Here is a 21,374-nt window from a genome sequence, read left to right as displayed (position 1 = left end):
CTGTGCCTGAAATGTTTGGCAGACTCATTCTGCAGATCAAACCTCTTGGGTGTCCTGTGTTCAATGTTTGCGTTAAATCCCTCTCTCTCACCTGCGTCTGGTTCACTCCGGGGGTCATCATCCTGCTCCTTTATTCCTCAGCAGTGATGAAAACCTGTATGCATATTTGTCCGCACGTAGATATGAATGCATTTGTCTTGTCACTAAAATACAAGCTACACGAGGCCAGAGACATCATCTGTCTTGTTCATTCCTGTGTTTCTCTTGGCAGGAACAATGGCTACTCATGATAGGTGTGTGATAATTACGTGTTAAACGAGTGAATGTCTAAAGACTTGTCAGAACGTACTTTCTAAGAATTTCGGGTTTTGTTCACATTGCATCGGAACAAGGGCTGTCGTGTGTTCTTCAAAGAAGGCATATCAGCATGGGATATGCTGACAAATAGAAAAGTTTCATACCTCGAAAGCCAGAGCTCCTTTTCAGGTAATCAAGCTCCAAACCAGAAATCCTTCCCGAAAATACATTTCCAAAGGTCCAATCCGACAATCAAAACACGCTGTCCTCGATTCTATGTAAGATCTGGTATGGAGATGCCAGTTATCCCCGTGGCTTGTGGCCCTTGTTAGAGATGCGGGTTTCTGTCCTCCACCACCCTCAGGAGATCCGAGTGCTACGGTGTGTCTGGGGCCCAGGAATCTTCATTTTAAATAGCATTTGGAGACTCTGACAGTGTTGATCTGTGGACCCCAGGTTGAAAAACACGGGTCTAGGAAATCCAAGGCTCCAGTTGTCTGCACGATGCCTCAGGGTTGATCAAACACAACCCTGGGAAAGCCTGTTTGGGGAGACTGGCTCCCAAACCCAAGGTCTTAAAGTAAGTGGTCACGTGTTCTGAGCAGGCTCAGGAAAAGGGGCGGAATTACTTAGAGATAAAAGGTTTGCATAGTCTGCATGACTTAACTGAAAGCTGCACTAGCACTGAGCTGGAAATGATAAAAATGAAAGAGTTTTAAAATTCGTAACTGCTTAAGGGACCTCGTCCATGTCCTGCAGATTTTCCCCCCATTGATTTTAGCATCCGATTTGAAGATTTCAAGGCCCTTCTGTGATACATTTTGGTAAGACATGATAAGCTCTTTGAACAGCCTCTTGAAAAGTTTCTTCTTTTTGCTGTTCACATCTTGTTTCACCCAAGTTCAGCTGGGCAGAGAGCCCAGAATAATTCAGCAGCTTTAGCGAGAATCCGGATGGTCCCCGTGACTTTCTTGCTGGAGGAGCGCACAAGAAAAAGACACCCCGTAGTCCCATCCCTGTTCCCACACAGACTGTGTGGTGTCTCAGCTGGCATAATAGGCAAAAATAAAGTAATGCATAATCTTGCTCGAAGGAGACTTTATTTTCAATCAGTGGTGTCTAATATAAAATAAGAGGAGGCAAAAGCAAAGGATTCATTCTACCTCTCTTATAAATATTGGGTCTAGACCAGCCTGGAGTTGGAAAAGGGGATGTGGGGGGGCGCCTGGGTGGCTCAGCGGTTAGGCGTCTGCCTTCGGCTCAGGGCGTGATCCCGGCGTTATGGGATCGAGCCCCACATCAGGCTCCTCCGCTATGAGCCTGCTTCTTCCTCTCCCACTCCCCCTGCTTGGGTTCCCTCTCTCGCTGGCTGTCTCTATCTCTGTCGAATAAATAAATAAAATCTTAAAAAAAAAGAAAGAAAGAAAGAAAAGGGGATGTGGGATGATCAGAGGGAAGTGAGGAGTCCCAAAGGACAACTTATGAGCGTCTCCTGCCTCTGAGGTGCTGTCCTTCCTGTTCAGCCAATGAAAGAACAGCTTGCCATTTCTGATCCTCTAAATACTTCTATCAGCTGTTATTGGAGCAGCCATTTTGGCCTTTTGACTAGTCCACCGGGCAGACAAGCACTCTGGCTAATTTTGATTTGCTGAATTGACTCAGTATTTCACCAAATGTGGATACATCTGGTGGCTGCCTTGGGCCGTGAGGACAAACTTTGAAAAAGGAGGAACTTGCATGGTATGGTTGAAACAGGACTAGACTGGGATTTGGGACACATGGGTTGTTATCCTAGGTTTGGTACTGACCAGGTCTGTGATTTCAACTGTCAGCTCACCTCCCTGGGCCTGCATTTTCTCATCTGTGCAGTTACCTCTGAATGGCGCTGTGCAGTTCACAAGTGATTCTTTGGGTCTTATTTTATCTGGTACACGTAAACATTCCAAAAGGAACTGGGACGCGTATAATTCGTATTCCCCGTGTTATAGATAAGAAGGCAGGTGCCCGTTCTGGTCATGACGAATTCCTATCAAACCAGCTCTTCAAATAAGAAGTATGCACTGTAGGCAAATGTTAAAAAAACAACCACCCAAAGCATGAGACTATACCCTCAAATAGGCCAGTTCTGGAAGGGGGTTAACACTTGGCAGATAGAGTAGGATCATAAGAGGATAGCTGTAGGCACGTGTATATACTCGGGTTAGTATATATATATATATACAGAGAGAGAGAAAACTTTTTTGTGCAAAAAGTTTTATTTTACATTTTACATTTCTCTTGCTTTCTAATAAATGTATTTAAGACTGAAAATGTTCTTCTTTTTAAAAATTTTTTAAATTGTGTTCAGTTAGCCACTGTACAGCACATCCCCAGTTTCTGACGTAGTGTTCAGTGACTCATCAGTTGTGTATAACACCCAGTGCTCCTCACCCCATGTGCCCTCCTTAATGCCCATCACCCAGTCACCTCATCCCCTCACCCCCTTCCCCTCTGAAACCCTCAGTTTGGTTCCCAGAGTCCAGAGTCTCTCATGGTTTGTGTCCGTCTCTGATTTCTTCCCATTCAGTTTTCCCTCCCTTCCCCTGTGGTCCTTGGCGCTATTCCTTATGTTCCACAGATGAGTGAAACCATATGGTACTTGTCTTTCTCTGCCTGACTTATTTCGCTTAGCATAACCCCCTCCAGTTCCATTCAAGTCAATGCAAATGGTGGGTATTCATCTTTTCTGATGGCTGAGTAATATTCCATTTACATATGGACCACGTCTTCTTTATCCATTCATCTGCTGAAGGGCATCTCGGCTCCTTCCACAGTTTGGCTAGTGTGGTCATTGCTGCTATGAACAGTGGGGTGCATATACATAGAGTTTCTTCCTCTGTTATTTGAGAGAGTCTAAAAGCAGCACTGCCTCCGTGGCAATGAGCAAATTCAACACCCAGATTTTGGTTTTAAATACCATCCTCCTACAAAGAGAAACAGGACTCCTTGGAGAAATGGCTGATTCTGGGGTCGGGGCAGGGAATGCAAAAGATAAGCCTGGAATGTCTTGTAGTGACGGAAAAGAAGTCCTCAAAAAAATTTTTTTTAATGGATGGGGGTGTATCAAAGGGACACAGGAGCCAGCTGAAGGAGCTCCCAGTGGCCAAAGCTGGAATTATTTGAGAAATGGAATACATGGTTTAACATTGGATTCTTTTTTTTTTAATAATAATTTTTTATTATGTTATGTTAGTCACCATATAGTACATCATTAGTTTTTGATGTAGTGTTCCATGATTCCTTGTTTGCGTATAACACCCAGTACTCCATGCAATATGTGCCCTCCTTACTACCCATCACCGGCCTATCCCAGTCCCCCACCCCCCTCCCCTCTGAAGTCCTCATTTTGTTTCCCAGAGTACATCATCTCTATTGGTTCATTCCCTCTTCTGTTTACCCCCCTCTTCATTCTTCTCTTCCTTCTCCTACCGATCTCCCTGCTATTTCTTATGTTCCATAAATGAGTGAAACCATATGATAATTGTCTTTCTCTGCTTGACTTATTTCACTTAGCATAATCTCCTCCAGTCCCGTCCATGTTGCTGCAAATGTTGAGAATTCGTTTTTTCTGATAGCTGAGTAATATTCCATTGTATATATGGACCACAACTTCTTAATCCAGTCATCTGTTGAAGGGCATCTCGGCTCCTTCCACAATTTAGCTATTGTGGACATTGCTGCTATGAACATTGGGGTACATGTGGCCCTTCTCTTCACTACATCTGTATCTTTGGGGTAAACACCCAGTAGTGCTATTGCTAGATCACAGGGTAGCTCAATTTTTAACTTTTTCAGGGACCTCCACACTGTTTTCCAGAGTGGCTGTACCAACTTGCATTCCCACCAACAGTGTAAGAGGGATCCCCTTTCTCCACATCCTCTCCAACATTTGTTGTTTCCTGCCTTGTCAATTTTTGCCATTCTAACTGGCGTAAGGTGGTATCTCAGTGTGGTTTTGATTTGAATTTCCCTCATGGCTAATGATTTTGAACATTTTTTCATTAACATTGGATTCTAACACAAAATATAGAATAAGCATCCCTGAGTCCATATGGATGTAAGTTAATAACAGAGTAGATACATAAGGAGAATACACAGAAATTCTACATAGAACTAAAAATAATTTATACAGATGATCTCTCCTGAAGGGATGGAGCAAAACTTCCCACCTCTTATGGGTAGGCTGCTCATCGTCACTTCCTTCGAAATAGCATAGTCTGGAAAGAGCCAAAAGGAGTAACTTTACACCTGCCAGCCACCACCTCAGCCAGGTGATTGGGGCTAACATCATCTGTGATAAGTCCCATTGACAGCATGTACCCTTGATGTAGTACGGGGAGAATGGTACTTGACCTCTGTCATCTTCCTTCCCAAGAGCCCACAATTCCATTTGCATCATGAGAAAAACATCAGACAAACCCAAATTGGGGAATGTTCAGCATAGTAGCTGAGCAATACTATTCGAAATTGTCAAAGTGATTCCAAACATGGAAAGTCTGAGAAACTGTCACAGTCTAGAGGAGCCAAAGGAAACACATCAACTAAATGTAATATTGTACTCTGGATAGGATCCTGCAACAGAAACAGGCATTAGGTAAAAACTAAGGAAATCTGAATAAAGTACGGACTTTGGTTAAAGATAGTATCGATAGGGGCGCCTGGGTGGCACAGCGGTTAAAGCGTCTGCCTTCAGCTCAGGGCGTGATCCCAGCATTCTGGGATCGAGCCCCACATCAGGCTCCTCCACTATGAGCCTGCTTCTTCCTCTCCCACTCCCCCTGCTTGTGTTCCCTCTCTCGCTGGCTGTCTCTATCTCTGTCGAATAAATAAATAAAATCTTTAAAAAAAAAAAAAAGATAGTATCGATATTGGCTCATTAGTCTCGGCAAAGGTAGCATACAGGTGTTGGCATTCGGAGAAACTGAGTGTGCAGTATCTAGGAACTTCTGTCAATGTTTGTAACTCTTCTGTAACTCTAAAAGGATTCTCCAGGGGCACCTGCCTGGCTCAGTCGGAAGAGCACGGGGTCTTGATCTCGGGGTTGTGAGTTCGAGGCCTGCACTGGGTGTAGCAATTACTTAAAAATAAACAAAGAAATAAACTTAAAAAAAAGATTCTCAAAACGTTTAAAAATGCATGTGTATACGAGTAGGGGAGCATTTCTTAAAGTCTAGGAAATACAGTGTTCGGATTTCTGTTTGGCTCTGTTGGCTCGCCAAAGACGAGTAGTTGGTTCTAAACTTATTAAATGATCTTAAGTCAGCAAGCACTTTAATAACTTGGAGCGTCCCAGGAGACTCTTTTTATATTTTCTTCCGATCTGTCAATAATCCCAGGAGCGGGATTAATTTGCTTTGGGCTCAGGTAGACAGAATTCGATGCATGATCAACGTGGTGCTTTCCTGAGGAGACATTTCCCCCAAGAAGTAAAAGAGCTTTTTGGGGTACTTCCTAAAAACCCAGAGGATTGAAATAAAAGGCAGAGATAAAAATTTTTAATTATGCTAATGAAAAATGAAGTGTCGGCAGCCATTCACCACATTAAAATGTTTGTAGCAAAATTGATGAAAGCAAATATAAAAACAGAAAGATAGTAAAAAAAAATCAGGGTGATATAAATAGCATAGTACATCCTTGAGAAAAATAGCTCCGGATGGGGACTATGCTTAGTTAAGACAATGAATGGTCAGGAAGCGATGTCTTTTGTTCAGACCTACTGCGTCCCGTCACAAAGCAATCAAATTTTAAGTCTTGAACACCCTAACTTTTAGTAGCTGTTGGCAGGTGTGCAGGGAAAGAAATAATATACAAAAATTAGCTGTTTTACATTGTGTTCATGCTTTCGGTTAGGAACCCCACTGTGAAACCAGAAAGATATTATAGAAATTCTCAACCGTCCCCTGTATAGTTGCTGTCAAAAAAGGTGTTGTGTGCGCGCGCGCGCACACACACACACACACACACATTCACACACGCAGCGTACTGCAAACATGCAGACCACACATGCAAGCCCTCAGCATGCTGGGGGCTCAAGAGGAGATGGACAGCACTGCCTAATCCAGAGAGTCAGCTAAGTGGAGACGGGTTAAGAAACCTTGTGGTCCAAGTGTATCAGGTAAGTTGCTCAGGTTTTTCAGCCAAATGTAGTGCTGAGACTTTGAGAGAAGGGGGCTCAGGACAGGTAAGTTCAGCGTAAGAGAATGTGATTGTGAGCTGGGTCGAGGACCGTGGGGAGTTGCCCAGGAGGAAAATGCAGCGTCGGAAGTTAGCATGAAGACCTTTGAACAATCAGTATGGTGGGTCAGGTCTTTATGACAGACCTCGCCAGGGAGGAATAAAATGCCAATTTCCAATTTTGTCCTCAGCCACCCTCCACAGGGAAACTCCAGTGTAGCCTTGTAATGGGAGTAACTGGTTTGGAGACGTTGTCGTCGTCTTCGTCGTCGTCATCTTCTTCTTCCTCTTCCTCCTCTTCTTCTTCTTTTGTGTGTATGTGTGCCTTCAAGATATTCTTTCTCCCTTCCTCCCACCCTCCCTCCCTCTCTCCCCCTTTCTTTCTTTTCCCTTCCTTCTTCTTCCTTCCTTCTTCTCCCTTCCTTCCTTCCTTCCTTCCTTCCTTCCTTCCTTCCTTCCTTCCTTCCTTCCTTCCTTCCTTCCTCCTTTCCTTTCCTTTCCTTTCCTTTCCTTTCCTTTCCTTTCCTTTCCTTTCCTTTCCTCTGTCTCTGTTCAATTATCCAACATATAGTAAGCACATCATTAGTTTTTGATGTCGTGTTCAGTGATTCATTAGTTGCATATAACACCCAGTGCTCATCACCCCATGTGCCCTCCTTAATACCCATCATCCGGTTACCCCATCCCCCCACCCCCCTCCCCTCCAGCAACCCTCAATTTGTTTCCTATAGTTAAGAGTCTCTCATGGTTTTTCTCCCTCTCTGATGGTTTCCCTTTCAGTTTTCCCTCCCTTCTCCTATGATCTTCTCTGCTGTTTCTTATATTCCACATGTAAGTGAAATCATATGATAATTGTCTTTCTCTGATTGACATATTTCACTTAGCATAGTACCCTCCAGTTCCATCCATGTTGATGTAAACGGTATGTATTCATCCTTTCTGATGGCTGAGTAATATTCCATTGTATACATGGACCACATCTTCTTTATCCAGTCATCTGTTGAAGGGCATCTTGGCTCCTTCCACTGTTTGCCTATTGTGGACATTGCTGCTATGAACATTGGGGTGCAGGTGCCCCTTCTTTTCGCTACATCTACATCTTTGGGGTAAATACCAAGTAGTGCAATTGTTGGGTCATAGGGGAGCTCTATTTCTAACATCTTGAGGAAGTTCCATACTGTTTTCCAGAGTAGCTGTACTAGCTTGCATTCCCACCAACAGTGTAAGAGGGTTCCCCTTTCTCCACATCCTCTCCAACATTTGTTTTTTCTTTCTAGGAGTGATCGTATGGCTAAATGGTGCTTTTGACTCTGTGGCATTTTGAATTTAGTAAGAACGCTCAAAGCAGTCAGTCCTGCATGGGATATGCTCCCATCCACCTGTGCTGGCGCGGGTCCCTGACCTTGGTGGCAGGAATGTCCTCCCTTGCCACGTTGAGCTTTCCAAGAACACTGAGCAGGTTGGCAAGCTGTTGATCTCTCTCTGCCTCTCGTCAGTCAGCCTTGTCACCGGAGCATGGAGAGGCATTGACAAGAAGACTGTTTTCCCCAGAAGGCAGCCACTGGAAAGGGAAGGGAGAGGATTTTAACACATCAGCCATTTCTGGGGTTCCTGGGTGACAGTTTGTTGAGTAGGATGCAGGCAATGTACCATATGAAGCTCCCAACCACTGATTTTTCAACTGACAAATTAACTAGGGGATTTGCTCCATCATTAACTGCTTGACTGGCTGTCTAGAGTGCAGACTGCTTTGGACTGATTCTTGGTGACAATCTTGTTAAGCTGTGACACATTATGTCTCTAATGTCTTCATTCTAGTATAAAATGCTCATCTAAAGTCCATACAAAGGAAATGTCTTTATAGGAGAGAATAGTCATATTTCAGCATTCGACTTAAAACCCCCCTTTGCATATTACTCGTGGAACGATTTGGAATACGAGAGAAAAGGAAATATACTCACCAAATATAATACACCCCACATTTCCCATAAGGGCAAACACAAAACATGAAACAATCCCTTAAGAGGCCAAAATCTGGTGATTCGTTGATACCCCACATTTGACCGTGGTGATGTTAAAAAGCAAAAAGCGTGGACCAGAGTGGTGCCCTTCCCTTCATACCCCTTTGGTCATGGAAGAGGCATGATTTTGAGAAGTAGACTGATTTAAGTACACTTTTCTTCTATAGGGTGGTTCCTAATGGGTTATTTAAATTAGAAAACCCTCGATTCCTCACAAAGAATAGTTGAGATGCCTCCCTCACTTTGGAGGGTGTTATCAAGAGTTGGGTCTGTGTCAAATGAAGCTTAATTCATTCATCATCTCTGAGTTGTTTCCTTACTTCTACAGCACACACCTGGACTCGCCATTATTTTTTTTAAGATTGATCTATTTATTTTAGGGTGGGGGAGGGACAGAGAGAATCTTAAGCAGACTCCCCGCTGAGCATGGAGCACGGGCCCAGGGCTCCATCTCATGACCCTGAGATCATGACCTGAGCTGAAACCAAGAGTTGGACACTCAACCGACTGAGCCACCCAGGCACCCCAAACTCTCCATTATTTTTTTTCTCCTTTTCGTTTTCATCCCCTATGTCCATAAGCTTCAGCATTTCTTTGTTTCTTACTCCTGCTCTTTCCCTTCCTCTTGAGGTATAAGGATAGAGGGCTGGAGACATTCATTCTTCTTGTGCGCTCAACCACCTTGACCAGCAACAGATTGTTATTGGGTTCCTATGCGTCGCTGTTGTAACGTTAGACGCTTGATATGTATTACCTGGTTTTCTTTTTTTAGTAATCACAAACTGTCGGTTTAATTAGCCCCATGGAACGATTAAAATTTACATTGCAAGAAGAAGAATGTGCTAACTAGACTTATCGCAGTGGTTATTTCACAAGATGTACAAATGTTGAATCCTTATGTTGTATGCCTGCAACCTGCATTCTATGGCGTGTTACATGTCAATTACCTCTCACTTTAAAAAAAAAAAGATTAAACAAGGAAGATTCAGAGAGATTGCGTAACATTCTCAAAGTCACACCAACCGGAAGTAGTAGAGTTTACATTTGAAGGCAGATCTGTTTGAGCCCAAGGACCAAACTTTTGAATTCATAGATTTATATTCATTTTCAATGAAGTCCAATCATGTATTGCTATTACACAGTCTTGAGCTTTTACTGTGAGCCAGTCACGGTGTTAGAGATTCATGTACAGGATTGTACTGAATTCTCAAAGCAATCTTCTGCAGCAAGAACACGTGCCTCGCTGAAGTGGCTTTTCTGTGGTCACACGGGGAGGACATGGCAGTGCTTTAGGGCAGATGCTAACTCTGGGGCCAGTTGACCAGGATAAATTTCATGCACAGAGCTAGACATACCCAGCCACATCCCTGACTGTGTCATCAGGAAAAAGGGACACGTGACAACGGCAAGCTTCTACATCGTGTATTTTTGAACAAAGGTGTTCTTTCTGTTTGAGTTTGTTTCCCAGAGGGCCCATGTTCTATCTGATGTTCAGTTTCTTCAGTGACTCTGGCTAGATCGGGCTTGCTCTGGGGTGAAAAAGAAGACTGTGTCAGCTAAGTTAAGTTATTTGAATACCAAATGTGGGTTCTCCTACGTGAGTCATTTGCTAATTGGTCTTTTCTACCTCAGAACCGAGCCTGGTGTTTCCTGGTACATTTAAATAACCCTTGCTGGGGCGCCTGGGTGGCTCCGTGGGTAACCATCCCACTCTTGATTTTGGCTTGGGTCATGATCTCAGGGTTGTGAGATCAAGCCCCGTGTTGGACTCCGTGTTGGGCTCCTCGTTGGGTTCTGTGTTGGTTGTGGAGCCTGCTTGGGATTCTTTCTCTCACTCCCCCTCCCCACCCCTTCTCTCCTTCTCTCTCAAATGAATAACTAACTAACTAATTAACTAATTAACACTTGCTGACCTGGTACTTTCAGGAGATCCTGCAATCCTCTGATTATAAAAAAGTATTTATACATTTTTAAATGATGAATTTGGGGCCGCGGGGTGTAACTATGAGCATCCTGGCGATACCAAGTGCTTTTCAGGAGCTGAATCTCATTGCTTGCTTTTATGTAAAAAGCATCAGACAGAGGCACAGAAAACAATGACATTACATTCTAAAACTTGGAGAAGTCAAGCATTATTGGACATGTTAACCATGGATTTCTTTGAAAAGCAATTTATTTTATAAATAGAATTAAAATCCCAGCCATCACATGGGCTTCTTCATGCAGAAAACGCTTTGCATTCTTCTAGGTTTTGCCCAAAAAGTCATTTTTTTTTAAACCTGGCAACTGCATAGTTTAAAATCGTATAGGTCCAATTGGGCTGCTCTTAAATTATGGATGGACTTAACCAAGCATGGTTCATTGTATTGCACTTGCTTTTAATGGAGAGCTGAACAGTGGGAAGCCTATCCAAATGCTTAATCAGAGAGCGGTCCCCGACACGAAAAGTTGCTGGAGTCTTAACACGCAGTGAGACCTCACACAGAACCGTGCAGGGCTCAGCTGCACAGGGCTGACACTCCCACAGCTCATTCCAGCTCTCTTCCTTGCTGCACAGTCCATGTATGGGCAAGCCATTCTCGTGGCTCTTGGGAGATCAGCTCACCACCACTCAATCTCAGGGCTGGGGATTCTTCTGGAATCCATCTAGGTTTCCAAGTGGATTTGAATCCTGGCTCTTCCAGTTAACCAGTTCTCTGACCACAGGCGGGTCAAATAGCCTCTCTACCTTGGTTTCTTCCCCAGTTAAAACGGATAGCAATACTTATAGGATTATCCTAAAGATTTAGCACAGCTCTGGACGAGTAGCAAACACGCAGGAGCTGTTGCTAACTGTTATTACCATCCACGGGCAGAGTTCCTATTTACTCTAACATGTTGCAATATCCTGCCATTTCTAATATCATTTGAGACCAAGATTCTGCTCCTTTCCAGGTAGCTCATTTCCATTTTTAAACCGATGTTTAAATTTGTTCTCTCTCGCCTCGTTAAAGGTTTAAGACAAATTATCATCACCCTGTGAGGGAATCTCAAACATGCATTCCTTATTATAAGTAAAATGTTAAGTCATGCCCTGTGAAAATTATTCAGGCAGTTTTTAAATGCCTGCAAACAGTTCCTTGAGAGTTAGAGCCTCAGAGTTGTAAGGATCTTGGAGTGGCACACTTGGCCCGTGACACGCGGAGCTGAGGTATGTTGGAAATAAACACAGTAGACGAAACCCTGACTTTGCACCCGTCTGTGTGTTCAATAATGTGGATAGAAAGAAGCTAGGCACGGTTCTCGACTGCTGTTGGGTTAGCTGGGGAATGCGTTATTCAGCTCGTCACAAATTTATCGTTATAATGAATACTCGCCTGTAGTGTCTGACTCCCCCTTCTCCCCATCTTTGTTTGGTGGCCCCTGTGTTTCCACCCAGACCTGGATCAATGTCCTATTCCCAAGCTACGCTGGAAAGTGTGGACTTTTCCTTTTGGTCCACTGCCCTACCCCCGCCTCTCCCATCCCTTCCTGCACCCCAGAGAGTTTGAAGGCAGGACTAGAACACTTCCCCCAAGCTGGCTGGCAAATGCCGTGGATCTAAAACACTTGATTGGATTTCCAATGGTGAATTTCTAACTCCACCGACAGGCAACCAGGCAGACAGCCATTTGACACCGATCCCAAGAAAAATGTGTTCTCTCTACAGATCCCATAGATCTGGCACCAGGACTGCCTGTCCCTAGATTCTAATGAAGGTCAAGGTGAAGCCGAATAGAATGGACAGAGTACTTAGGACCTCTTTGTGTTGAAAGCCAATTATTAGTCCTCTTTCTCTGAACCTGTTGTGATGTGAAAGACTGTTCGCTTAGTAAAAAATGCTTTGAAATTTGGTTCTTCTTATTATTTTTAGCTATAAGCTATTTATCTCTTCATAGCAAAGACTTAGCAAAGACATAGCAAAGACATAGCAAAGGAGAGAAAGACTTGTCATTCTTGCGCTGGAATTGGACTTCGAAGGATTAGGAGACCAAAATAGGGTTTTAAGAAATTACTATTCCTTTTTGTGAGCGAGCTTGTGATTTTCTATACTGTTGTTAGAGTGGTATTGTTGAGTGAAGGGCGGTTAGAGTAATGGACCCAGAGTTCTCTGCCTGGACGATCAGAAGCTCCCCAGCTGACAGACTTTCACCCTTTCTAGATCCCATAGAGATCATGTGTTCTCAAAACAAAACCAGAAACCCAAAAGCCACAAATAACACTTGCACCACCTTATAAAGCCTTAAAGCTGACAGACAGGAAAGGAGAAAAACAAGGTTTAGAAATACTCCAGTTCAGTGGCCTTTAAACTTTTACGCTCACAAACCCTCTAACAATTTTGAAAAACATTCACATGTTTTAAAATTGGCGTGCAATTTTTTTTGTCATAAGCTTACATAATGCTGAGTGTGATTTCTGATCTGTTGCAAATATTGACATTTAAAAAGAAAGCATCATTCTTTTTATGTCTACAATAGAAAATAAACACAACAGACATTTGAGAGCCCCCAACATCCTTTAAAATATACATGAGAAGACTCTCTAACAATTAGTCATTTTGCGTTATCTGTGCTTCTCCTCAAACTTGCGTTTCCATTTCAACTTCCTCACAGAATTTTATCTGAATATAGTGTAACTTTATTTATGAAAGTCTTTCATTAACGCTGGCCATCCTCTTATACATTTCTGTAACTATGTATGTGTGTTTAACTTTTCAAAACATTTGTTGTTACCATAGGTTATAAGACTTGAGAAGTCTTTTTTCAAGTGAGTTATTACAATTATTATTAACACATGATCAAAACAATACTGATAATACATATTGATAGTTATTAAGCATGAAAGGTAATATTTTATTGAAAATATATGTAGTGACATGAATGGAGTATCCATTGATTGAAGGAGTTGATGGTTGAGCTCTTGGTTTGGTGCCCCAAAGCTGTACTCCGAGAAGACACATCTAAGATTCTGGGCTGGTTGTAGGGTATGCCTTTTTCTTACAGATTAAGAGCTGTAGTAAAGGGTGGTGGGGGAGGGGAAGGAAGAGAACTTTTCCAGCAGTTGAGTTTTAAGAAAGAAAACACATGAAGTTGAGGATTCTGGGATTTATTTCTCTAAAACTCTCCATGCCCAACTCTCCACTTGGAGGGTTTTGGAGAACTCTGGGGGTGCTCTCGTATGTCAGTTTGAAGACTGCTGATCCAGTCTACAGACATCTGCTCATTTTACAAATGACATTGAGGCTCAAAGAAATGAAAGAGTTTGTTCTAAGTTCCATAGCAAATGAGTGCCTGACGATCACCTTAGGCATAAACACCCCCACACTCACTAGAACACATTTTCCCGCATCTCTATTTGGGCTATAGGCCTTTCTGACCTCCCTTGGAAACTTGTTTCCTGTTGCTCCTGCAAAGCTGTGTTTTTTTTTTTTTTTTTTTAAAGATTTTATTTATTTATTTGACAGAGAGAGAGACAGCCAGCGAGAGAGGGAACACAAGCAGGGGAAGTGGGAGAGGAAGAAGCAGGCTCCCAACAGAGCAGGGAGGCTGATGCGGGGCTCGATCCCAGGACCCTGGGATCACGCCCTGAGCTGAAGGCAGACGCTTAACGACTGAGCCACCCAGGCGCCCCTGGAAAGCTATGTTTTTAAAGTTATCTTTGTTCTCCCTTCCTCGGACTGCTGTTGCATAAACTACTCTGGTTTCCGTTTCCTTGCACTTTTTTTTGTTCACTTATGATGCATGTTATTTATTTGATAAATATTTTGAAATGGGCTCTTTGTTTGGTCTGGGCTTTATCTGATAAAAGATAAAGTGGCTAAAGTGACTGAAAATTAACTTGGTTATGCTCAACAGTTTTTTTTTTTTTTTTTAAGATGTATTTATTTAAGGGGCGCTTCAGTGGCTCAGTGGGTCGAGTGGCTCACTCTTGATTTCAGCTCAGGTCATGGTCTTAGGGTCGTTAAGATCGAGCCCCATGTGGGGCTCCACAGTGAATTTGGAGCCTGCTTGGGATTCTCTCTCTCCCGCTGCCCCTGCCCCTCCCTGCCCCGCTCATTGCACCTCTCCCCCCACCAAAAGATGCATTTACTGAAGTCATCTCTACACCCAGCGTGGGGCTCGAACTCACAACCCTAAGGTCAAGACTTGCTTGCTCTGTCAATTGAGCCAGCCAGTTACTCCTGCTCAGAAGTCTAAATAGGAGGGGGTTTTGATTTAAACAAGGGTTGGAGGCATTCGCCCTAGAAGAATGTTAAATTCTGGGTGTCGGAATGAGTGACCATATTCTGTGCAGTGGCTGATAATGGCTTTATTTAAGGTTGTTACTTATCACAGAAAAGAGTTTTGTCCAGACTCCTAATGGCTGTCTGAATTCATGTTCTAAAGACTATTTTTTCCCCCTGAACTATCATTCTTTGGACATATTAACTTGTATTCATTCAACACAGCTGCTGTGCAGTGTCACTTCTGATATTAGCTACTAACGAGAGCGAGAAGAGAGAGCGAGAAGAATACTTCTCTTGCAAACACGGGTCTTTTTTCTCTACGAACAGCACAGTCCTCTGCTATCTTCAAAACTCCCCAGAGCGAGGGTGGGGAGACTGTTCCCCGTGGCTCCGTCCTCTGCGATGCCTCGTACTGGCCACCGAGTGTCACTCTTGCCCTTTTTGCTATTGAAAAAAACAGTTCTTACTGACAAAGGGCCACTTGACTCTGTCCCAGGCCTGATTCCTAGATTCTAGTTCTCATTGTGGGTGGTTACATCTTAACCAGCTTTCCTGTTTGACCTCACTTTAGCAACTACGCATTGGTGCTTTGGGTCCCGCTGTTTGGGTCAATGGCATGAAGAGGACGTCGCGACAGCGAGATGATGTGATGGATGGGGACCTTCGCGGCCCACTCACCTGGGTGAACTGGGTTGCGCAGCTCATTTCTCGTCTTGTAGAAATCACTCTGACTACCCTCTGTGCGGGTGACCATTCAGAGTCAATCACCTGTAGGTTCCTGCTGGTCGAAATGAAATGCTGGCTATTTATAGCCCAGAGCCCTATAATTTCGAGCCGTATAATTTCAAAGGGGGTAAAAACTGATTGTGAACTCAGTGTTCTTACCTGTGTAAGACCAATTACAGAAGAAAAATACAGAGCATGCTATTGAGAAATGAATGGATTTTGATAAGAAAACACGCTGTCCCAGAATGTCAATGACGAGGTCCTGACTCTTTTGAGTTTTTAAGCCTATAGATGTGGGGTTTGGGCAGGAGTGAATAGAGTTGGGTGTTAGTAAAACAGACTTTCATAGTTGTCAATGTTAGTAACACCAAGCTGATTTCCACCTGAGCTCATAGGTGGGAATATGCTTTGGATACACATGAATGCCAATGTTTCTAGAATGTACATTTCTAGTTCCATGGTTAATAGATAGAAAGTGATATTTTGAGCTCCCTGCCAATGGGTTAATCACATTACAGTTTTGTACAGCCGTTCTCCAACCTGTCATTCATAAGGCAGGGCTGGAAGCTTCCGTACTGGGTCCAAGCTGATTAAATGTGATCCAGGGCTATGACGGAGAGATGGACTCTGTGCTTACTGCGTGTCTCTGGTTCCCTAAAAGTGCGTCTTTACTGGGGCAAGCTGAGGTGAGTAAATTGAAAGTAAGGGCCAGGATAAAATGGGGAGCTATGCCCATTGACATCCTCTCTTCCCAGATCCTATTCAGTAGGCATTAATTGTTAATATTACATATACATTTCTTGGTTGCTATACTCAGAGAAGGACCGGCATGATCTAGCTAAGGGACTTGGAGTCAAAGGTCGCTGGCTCTTTGGAAGCCACATTGGGTCACGAAATGAGCACAGACTTTGGACTGCTACAGGTCTAGGACTTAACCTCCGGTTCGGTGCCTATTAACTCTATGACCTTCAGCAAGTATCTTAAGCACTCCAAGACTTTGTATAGTTTTAAAATAAAGAGTGATAGCAGTAATTTTTCAGGGTAATGATTTCCGGGGTTATAATTAAAATGTGTGCATATATTATTATTAATATTTTTAATTTTTTTTGAGAGGTGCAGAGAGAGAGAGCTGGTGTATAATAAGCACTCAATAAAAAGTATAAACAACTGGATGATGAAAAATATTTTTTAGTCCCCTTTAGGATGTGCTAAGAGCTACATTCACACCACCATGAGGTAACTATACTCCGGCCATTCAGTGAAATGAAGGAAGATGGCCGCACCCTGGAAAAATGGCTGTTAGTGGGTATATTAGTTTTCTATTAATGCTGTAACTAATGGCCGCCCACTTAGGGGCTTAAAACAGCACAGTTTTATAGTAATTCAAAGAGGACTTAAATTAAGTGGCTTCAAGGAACGGGTCCTCCAGGTGGTATTCCTGGGTGACATTAGTCTTTGTTTCGAAGGAGTAGAATCTTCTTGATGGTGGCGGGGCGAGGGAGGGACAGGGTACCCACAGCAGGCAGTGTAACCATTGTTACGCGGGTTATCATTGGTACAATAGGATAATGTGGGCATGGGAAATTTTGTCACCATAGCCACAAAATGATTATAAAGATGACTCTCCAGGCTTCTTAGTATGGTCCTAGGGAGATACACAGGGAACTTTGAAGGCCATGGGCCACTCACGTGGAAAGAACACACGTGGAAAACCTGAAGGTCTGTATGAAAGCTTTGAAGGAATGCTTTGATTCCTAATGTTTCAGGGTAGATAGGACTACAAGACAGAATCAGAGAGGGAGGCAAACCATAAGAGACTCTTTTTTTTTTTTTTTTTTTTTTTAGATTTTATTTATTTATTCAACAGAGATAGAGACAGCCAGCGAGAGAGGGAACACAAGCAGGGGGAGTGCGAGAGGAAGAAGCAGGCTCATAGCAGAGGAGCCTGATGTGGGGCTCGATCCCACAACGCCAGGATCATGCCCTGAGCCGAAGGCAGACGCCCAACCGCTGTGCCACCCAGGCGCCCCGTAGAGACTCTTAATCATAGGAAACAAACTGAGGGTTGTTGGAGGGGAGGGGGTAACTGGGGGATGGGCATTAAGGAGGGCACGTGATGGAATGAGGACTGGGTATTACATACGACTGATGAATCACTGACCGCTACCTCTGAAACTAATTATACATTGTATGTTGATTAATTGAATTTAAAAAGAAAAGATATATGTGTGTGTATATATATATATAATATATATAATACCATATCATATATATAATATTATATATTATAAATATTTATATATTATATATATGTGTGTGTGTATATATATATTATATATATATTATATATATTATATATTATATATAATATATATATTATATATATTATATATATTATATATATTATATATATTATATATATTATATATATATAATATATATATATATGATATGACTGTGGGCTGATCCCAGGACAGATTATAAGGGTTACAGAATTGAAGACCTCACTCACTGTCTCTTACACTAAGGTAAGGGCACAGGGAGGGAAGAAGGGGGACCCTAAGAAATAGCATAGAGACACTTGGGCTGATGTGGGTAAGACCAAAACGTCTTGAAGCTCCCCCAAATTCCCTTTGCCTCTGGAAGGACTTCTGTAAAAGCCTTTCCGTGACTACACTGGACGTACCCGCTCCCAAACCCATGCTAGTTCTCTTCAGCACCCATCCCTCCACCTCTTATTGCCTCTGGGGCGCTTATAAGGCTTAGAAATCAGCATAGCTGGGAGGCTTACATAGAAGGGCTGCTCAGAGCAGAGAGAGCCTAGAGATCAAAAATGTGTAAGACCTCAGCAATCTCTAGCACCAGGAGGAGCCTAGAGAGAAAGTGGGGGGTGAATTCTAAGGGCGTTTCAACAAGGGGATGGAAGGTAAGGCTCAAATGGGCCAAATACGCATCGCTATGGGTGGACAGCCGAGCAGTCAGGATTTGATGTGCTCGGTCAAGCTCTGGGAAGGCACATTTATCATCTGCTCGGTTCGCATATCTAAGCATCATCTCAACAATGGCCTCGATTTTTAAAAGTCGAGAGAGAGAAATTTCCCCCAGAACGTCCCTGGGATGTGAGGCTGAGGCTTTGGGGAAACGGAGATGTTGCAATGATCTATAATTTGCAACCTGCTATGCGGCTCCGTAGCCGAACTTCCTGGGAGAGGCTAGGGCACGCTCTTTTCCCCAAGAGATTGATAACGTGCATTGGTCTTTGACAATAAAGGGAAATTTTTAGTTTTTCAGTGTCATATGTTATAACTGTAAAACTTCCTTCCTGAGCCCTCTTGTAAAATTTTCAAATAGCTTTTGTTAGAACGTTTGCCGAAGCAAACTGTGGAGATAATGTTATAACCCATGGGGATTTATTTAGAATATCAGACAGAACAGGATTTAAAATTGATGGTCGTAAGTTATGAGATATGCCAATGGCCGTATGTAAAAATGTCATTATTCTAATGCTGTCCTCCAAAATAGATCCTTAGTAATGGTTTTCGGTAGCTTGAACTTAAAGACACATTGCAAAAGCCGCCTTTATTTCGATCTGGCTACTGTCAATAAAAATGCTATGAGTGTGCTATTCTTTTTATTTATTTATTTATTTATTTATTTATTTATTTATTTTTAAAGATTTTATTTATGTATTTGATAGAGAGCGCACAAGCGAGGGGGGGAGGGGCAGAGGGAGAGGGAGAAGCAGACTCCCCGCTGAGCAGGGAGCCTGCCCAGGAGACTGGATCCCAGGACGCTGAGATCATGACCTGAGCTGAAGGCAGACGTTGCTTCACCAACGGAGCCACCCAGGTGTCCCTGTTTTTATTTATTATAATCATGCTTGACGATTGCATATCTGTTTACGTTCCGAAAGTATTTTATTATTATTATATATTATTATATTTTAATTTATTAAAATTATTCATATGTTCTAGCACACCTTTGTTTTCAAATGCATAAGCATAGGGTTATAATTTGGAGAATAGTCATAAAGGAAATTCTTACACAACCGTCACCCTGGTCAAGGAATAGGATCCTGCCAGCTTTCCAAGGCTCCCCATTTGCACCTGATTCCAACTGTCGCCCTCTCCCCAGAATTAACCACTGTAGCCTACATTTTCTTGCTCTTCTTTGAAGTCTGGCTACTTAGGTGTGCAATTTTAGGCAGGCTAAGTGAATTTTGCCTGATTTTGCCTTTTTTCCCCCAAATTTTCATTGAAAGAGGGTCAAGCCCTGAGAAAAGGCACAGGTGTCGTAAGTTAAATTAGTAAGAACTATTTCTTGCATTACTAAAGAAATTTAAATATGGACCGAGTATGAAATGCTCTCAAGGAATTCTAATTTTAAGTACAATGATGTTCGTTTGGTAAGTAGAAAGTATTTTCAATTTTAGAGATGCAGACTACCTCCTTAGGGGTGTGATACCAAGACGGCATTCACTTACTTTAAAATACGGGTATAAAGGAGGGCACGTGGGGTGATGAGCCCTGGGTGTTATATGCAACTAATGAATCATTGACCATGACATCAAAAACTAATGCTGTACTATATGCTGGCTAACTGAACATGATTAAAAAAATAAACAGTAGATTGGTAAAAAAAAAAAAAAAATTCTTTTTTGAATTTGCATGAACAAATAAAATGAGTCGTAAAAATCTATATGTGCAAACCACAGTAGGTGAAGAGAAGGTTTTCGAGGAAGATCTGTCGTCCCTCACCAACCAACAACTATTATGTACTTAATATAAGCAGCTTATATAAACTTAATAAACAGTTCCCGGCTGGCTACTGGATCCTGGTGGAGGACTGAACCAATGGCTCTGGGTCTCCACGCTGAGTACGTGACCTCAGCTGCCAATCGTGAACTGCGTTATCTAATCCACTGAGCCATAAAATTGGACATGCACAGCCACACTCTATTACGAAATGAAAGTGGAATATGGGGTCTGGGTGAGCAGGTCCAAAAGGCAAAAATAAACTACAAGTTCAGGTGACTCAGGTCCCCATGGTACCAGCTTCTCATGCTTCACTGCCTCTCCCTCAATGCCCACCTTTGACTGCATGACTGATTCCCTCTGACTGGTTAAAGGAAGAGGGGAGAGCATGGTCCTGGTTATAGGTGTATTTGCCCCTTGTGCTAAGGAAAGGCAGCACAGTGAGACTGCGCTCTCACTGGGTGCGCTGGGGCTGCGGTGGGCACTCTGAAGGGAGATGCTCCCAGTGGGCATAACTTAAGGTGGTACATCTCTTGTCCACTTGGTGTTAAGTTAGACGGCCCAAGGTGCAAGTCTACACTGACTCACGGACAGCCGCTAGCATGTTGACCTGCCATTCAGGGATTAGGAACACGTCAGAAGATGATGGAGAAGGACTTCTGGGAGCAGGAGATGTGGCTATTCCCCTCTGAATGGCACGGAGTATAAAGATATTCGTGTCCCAGGTGAATGTGTCCCATAGGGCAACCGTTGTGAAGGAGACCCTCAGAAATCGGGTGGACAGGGTAACCCATCCTCTAGATGTCAGCTTCTTTTCCCAGCCATCTTGGAACCAACCTAATGGATCCATGTACCACGTGACCATAGCAGCGGGGATAGAGGCTACCCATAGGCTTTCCTTACCTGGGCTGATCTGGCTGAAAGCCCAACCTTCTAAAACCCAAGGCTGGTGCTGAGCCCCATATGGTACCATTTACCCAGTCAAGCTGGCTACCTTGTGGTGGATTGTTTCTGTTGCTGGGTTTCCGATAATGCTAGCATTTGTGGACTAGCAGAATGCCTGCTTTATTCATTGCCACCGTAGTCCATGGGACATCACCTCTGACCAGGCGACACATT

At 43.1% G+C, this 21,374-nt stretch overlaps 1 long non-coding RNA gene across 1 annotated transcript in view; it reads left to right on the top strand.

Moving 5' to 3' along the window:
* Window positions 1–21,374, top strand: part of LOC123790459 (uncharacterized) — a 269,122-nt gene that overhangs the window by 234,506 nt on the left and 13,242 nt on the right. The window lies entirely within an intron of this gene.

The sequence above is a fragment of the Ursus americanus genome, chromosome 5 (genome assembly GCF_024610735.1).
Source record: "Ursus americanus isolate L20-20 chromosome 5, mUrsAme1.1.p, whole genome shotgun sequence".
NCBI lineage: Eukaryota > Metazoa > Chordata > Mammalia > Carnivora > Ursidae > Ursus > Ursus americanus.
This window is presented reverse-complemented; position numbering and strand designations above follow the sequence as displayed.